Below are 5,811 nucleotides of genomic sequence, written 5' to 3' on the forward strand. Positions count from 1 at the left end.
AATGAAATCCTGCTATTTGTGATGATGTGGATGGAACTAGAGGGTATTATGCTTGGCGAAATAAATCAATCTGAGAAAGACAACTATCATATGATCTCCCTGATATGATGAAGTGGAGATGCAACATAGGCGGTTTCAGGTGTACGAAAAGAAAAATAAAAGAAGATGGGATTGGGAGGGAGACAAACCATAAAAGACTGAATCTCACAAAACAGACTGAGGGTTGCTGGGGGGAGGTGTGTTGGGAGAGGATGGTGGGGGTATGGACATTGGGGAGGGCAGGTGCTATGGTGAGTGATGGTGAGTGCTGTGAAATGTGTAAACCTGGTGATTCACAGACCTGTACCCCTAGGGATAAAAACACATTATATGTTTATAAAAATTAAAAAAAATAATTTAAAAAATCCATTAAAGAAAAAACACATATTGCAAGCCCAGAGCTAATCTCATATTCAATCAAAAAAGTTTGAAAGTTTTCCCCTTAAAGATCAGAAAAAAGACAAGTGTGTCCACTTTCACTACTTTCATTTGACATAGTACTGGATATCCTAGCCAGAGAAACAAGGAACACAAAGAAATAAAAGACTCCAAAAAAAAGGAAGAAATAAAATTTTCTTTTTTTGGATAACATGAACTTACATGTAAAAGAATCCTAAAAAAATTCATAAAAATTTTGAATAAACAAATTTAGTAAAGCTGCCAAATACAAGATAAATATATAAAAGACAAGAATTTTGTTTTGTTTCGTTTTTTTAATTGTTTTTCATGTCATCCTTACTCAGTGATCACGCTAATCTTCTCTGCATCATTCCAATTTTAGTATATGTGCTGCCAAAGTAAGCACAAGACAGGAGCATTTTAACACTCTAATGATGAACTATCTGAAAAAATAAAGAAAACAATCTAATTCACACTAGCATCAAAACTAATAAAATACTTAGGATAAGATTTAACTAAGACGATGAGAGATCTGTACCCCATAATCTATGACATTGATAAAGAAATTGAAGGAGACACAAATGGAAAGATAGCTCATATTTATGAATGGTAAGAATTAACATTGTTAAAATGTCCATACTACCGAAAACCATCTGTAAATTCAATTCCTGTCAAAAATCCAATGTTAGGGGCACCTGGGTGGCTCAGTGGGTTAAGCTGCTGCCTTCGGCTCAGGACATGACCCCACGGTCCTGGGATCGAGCCCCGCAGCAGCCTCTCTGCTCAGCAGGAAGCTGCTACCTCTTCTCTCTCTGCCTGCCTCTCTGCCTGCTTGTCATCTCTCTCTCTCAAATAAATAAATAAATAATCTTTTAAAAAATCCAATATTGTGTTTTTACAGAAGTAAGTAAAGAATCCTAAAATTTATATGAGACAAACAAATAATCAAAGCAGTTCTGAGAAAGAATGAAGAAGAGAAATTACACTTCTTGATTTGAAACTATACTACAAAGCCCCCGTGCTCAAAACAATAAAGTATACTGGCATAAAAACAGACCAATAAACAAGTAGAACAGAATTGAGAGTCCAGAAATAAATCCTTTCATACAGTCACCTAATATTTGACAGGGGCCAACATATGTAATGGGTAAAGATAGTCTGTTTCAGTAAATAATATTTAAAACTGAATAGTCACATAAATCAGCATGAAACTGGAACCTTATATCACTCATAAATCATAACTTGAAATAGATTAAAGACTTAAATGTGATGCATGAAACTAAATTTCCTAAAGGAAAACATAGGAAAAATTTTCCTTGACATTGTTCTTGCCAATAGTTTTTTGGATACCAGACCAAAAACACAAGCAAAAAAAGCAAAAATAAATAAATGGTATTACATCAAACTAAAGTTTCTGCATTGCAAAAAAAAAGGGAATGAAAACACAATCCACAGAATGGAAGAAAATTCTTACAAATCTTATATCTGAAAAGAGGTTAATAACCAACAGATACAAAAAGAAAAAAATATATAATTAAAAAAATAGCAAAAGGATCTCAATAGACTTTTTATTCAAAAAAGTTATATAAATGACCAACAGGAGCATTAAAAAGTGCTCAACGTAAAAAACTCAGGGCAAAGTCATTATGTTGTTGTTTTTGTTTACCTCTGAAAAACACAGCAAGATATTACTACCTATTAGAATATATACTACCAAAAAATTAAAACTAACAAATTTTGGTAAATATTGGGGAAAATGGGGAACTTATGCACTGTGATAGGGATATAAATTTGTATGGAAAACAGTATGGAGACTATTCATATTATTAAAAGTAAAATTACCATATGATTCAGTAATCCCACTTCTAGGTATATATCTAAAGGAAACGAAGTCACTATTCGAAGACATATTTGCACTCTTATGTTCATTATAAAATGATTAACTCTAAGCAAAAGATGGAAATAACTTCAGTATCCATTAATGGATGAATGAATAAAATAAGTATGGTAAATATATACTATGGAATACTACATAACCATGAAAAATTAAGAAATACTGCCATTTAGAATACCATGGATGGATCTTGAAGGTATTATACTAAGTGAAATATTTCAAAGATTTTATATATTTTTTAATTTATGTATTACGATAACCCTTACATACAGAATCTGAAGAAAAAGCAAACTAATGGAAACTTAGAGTTGAGTTGACAAGGGGTGAACCTGGGGTGGAATAAGGTGGTCAAAGGGTACAAACTTGCAACTATAATAGGAAAAAGTTCTGGGGATCTAATGTACAGCATGATGATCATAGTTAATAATATATACATACATTTTTTTATTGTGCTTCCCTTTATTAAATTTTGCATATATCACATTCTTACAAGTTGAAAGTTTATAGAAATCTTGTATAAAATAGGTCTGCTGCCACCATTTTTCTAACAACATTTGTTCATTTTGTGTCTCTCTATCACATGTTGGTAATTCTTGCAATATTTCAAGTTTTTTCATTATTATTGTATTTGTTATGGTGATCTGTGATCAGTAATTATGACCCACTGAAAACTCAGAACTAGTTTACTTAAAGTATATGAATTGTTTTTCTTTAAAGACATAATGATTTGAACAGTACAGTATAGTGTTTATTTTTTATATGCACTGGGAAACATGATTTTTTCTTTGCACTGGGAAACCAAAAAAAATAATAATGATTTGACTTAGTTTATTGAGATAATCACTTTATTGAGGCGGTCTGGAACAAAACCCACAAGACCTCTGAAGTTTATCTCTACTGTACTATATACATTAAAGTTGCTAAGAGAGTAGATCTTAAAATTCCTTACAATACATGCATAAAAAACAGAGGCAACTATATGAGATAATAGATGTATTAACATTTTTATGTAGATTATATTGCAATACAGATGTATACCAATTTATCAAATGGTACAAAATTTACACAATGTTAAAAGTTTGCAGTGCTATAAGAAATCATTTCTTAAATTTACAAATTATAATATGTCAATTATTTTTCAATAAAGCTGGAAATAACTTTTTGTAGAATTAATCTATTTTTCAAAAAAGGAAGTAAGGAAATAGAAACTGCAACTAACTCAAATAATAGAATACAAAATCCATTTTAGTTATATACACTGTGACAAACACTATTAGTTAGTTTACAATGAAGGAATACTTATGAAGCATGAAGGATGGTCTATAAATAAGGCTGAAAGAGCTCAGTTTTAAGGTTTAAATTTAAAATCTTCTTTTGAAATACTAAACTGACCACCCAGTTTTCCAAACATAAATGTCTTAACTGCATGAATTTATTTCATACAACTCTATAATCTAGTTTCATAAGAAAGCAGCATGCAAATTTTGAATAAGACAGATTTGCTTAAGTTTCTTTATGTTCAACAGTAAAGGATACTTCCCTAAAAATAAATAGAAGAGGGGGGAGGAGTCAAGATGGCAGAGAAGTAGCAGGCTGAGACTACTTCAGCTAGCCGGAGATCAGCTAGATAGCTTATCTAAAGATTGCAAACACCTGAAAATCCATCGGCAGATCGAAGAGAAGAAGAACAGCAATTCTGGAAACAAAAAAACAACCACTTTCTGAAAGGTAGGACCGGCGGAGAAGTGAATCCAAAGCGACGGGAAGATAGACCCCGGGGGGAGGGGCCGGCTTCCGGCAAGCGGCGGAGCAACCGCTGAGGGACATCGCTCCAGAGGCTACCCGGGGCAAAGCCCACGCGGGGTCAGCGTGGCCTCAGGTCCCGCAGGGTCACAGAAGGATCGGGGGTGTCTGAGTGTCGCAGAGCTTGCGGGTATTGGAACGGGAAAGCTGGCTACAGAGACAGAGCCGACAGTAAGCTCGCAGCTCGGGGTGACCTTGAACCGGTCGCAGGCTCGGTGAGCTCGGAGCGCGGCCAGAGGTCAGGCAGATGGGAGTAACTGGCGCTGTTCTCTGAGCTCGCACTGAGGAGTGCGGCCCAGGGCTCTCGGCTCCTCCAGGCCAGAGACCAGGAGGCCGCCATTTGTATTCTCGTCCTTCGGAACTCTACGGAAAGCGCTCAGGGAACAAAAGCTCCTGAAAGCAAACCCAAGCGGATTACTCACCCCGGCCCCGGGTAAGGGCGGTGCAATTCCTCCTGGGGCAAAGACACTTGAGAATCACTACAACAGGCCCCTCCCCCAGAAGATCAACAAGAAATCCAGCCGAGACCAAGTTCACCTAACAAAGAGTGCGGTTTCAATACCAAGGAGAGCAGCAGAATTCTAGAGGAGGAGAAAGCAAAGCACGGAACTCATGGCTTTTTCCCTGTGATTTTTTTTTAGTCTTGCGGTTAATTTAATTTTTTTCTTTTTCATTTTTTGTTTTTTTTTTTCTCGCCTTGGGGTAAAATTTTTTTTTAACTGTTACCTTTTTCTTTTTTAACGATTTTTTACTAGTTTATCTAATATATATATTTTTTCTTTTTTATATTTTTCTTAGGTGTTTTCTTTTTCTAAAAATTCTTTTCTTTTTTTTCTTTTTTCTTTTTTTTTCTTTCTTTCTTTTTGAACCTTTTTTTATCCCCTTTCTCCCCCCCTCACAATTTGGGATCTCTTCTAATTTGGTTAAAGCATATTTTCCTGGGGTTGTTGCCACCCTTTTAGTATTTTACTTGCCCCTTCATATACTCTTCTCTGGACAAAATGACAAGACGGAAAAATTCAACACAAAAAAAAGAACAAGAGGCAGTACCGAAGGCTAGGGACCTAACCAATACAGACATTGCTAATATGTCAGATCTAGAGTTCAGAATGACAATTCTCAAGGTTCTAGCCGGGCTTGAAAAAGGCATGGAAGATATTAGAGTAACCATCTCAAGAGATACAAAAGCCCTTTCTGGAGAAATAAAAGAACTAAAATCTAACCAAGTTGAAATCAAAAAAGCTATTAATGAGGTGCAATCAAAAATGGAGGCTCTCACTGCTAGGATAAATGAGGCAGAAGAAAGAATTAGTGATATAGAAGACCAAATGACAGAGAATAAAGAAGCTGAGCAAAAGAGGGACAAACAGCTACTGCACCAGGAGGGGAGAATTCGGGAGATAAGTGACACCATAAGACGAAACAACATTAGAATAATTGGGATTCCAGAAGAAGAAGAAAGAGAGAGGGGAGCAGAAGGTATACTGGAGAGAATTGTTAGGGAGAATTTCCCCAATATGGCAAAGGGAACGAGCATCAAAATTCAGGAGGTTCAGAGAACGCCCCTCAAAATCAATAAGAATAGGCCCACACCCCGTCACCTAATAGTAAAATTTACAAGTCTCAGTGAAAAAGAGAAAATCCTGAAAGCAGCCCGGGAAAAGAAGTCTGTAACA

At 35.6% G+C, this 5,811-nt stretch overlaps 1 pseudogene; it reads right to left on the bottom strand.

Moving 5' to 3' along the window:
• Positions 1-727: 727 nt before the first annotated feature.
• On the bottom strand, positions 728-844 carry LOC131817175 (U6 spliceosomal RNA; annotated as a pseudogene).
• Between the last annotated feature and the right edge of the window lie 4,967 nt (positions 845-5,811).

The sequence above is a fragment of the Mustela lutreola genome, chromosome 15 (genome assembly GCF_030435805.1).
Source record: "Mustela lutreola isolate mMusLut2 chromosome 15, mMusLut2.pri, whole genome shotgun sequence".
NCBI lineage: Eukaryota > Metazoa > Chordata > Mammalia > Carnivora > Mustelidae > Mustela > Mustela lutreola.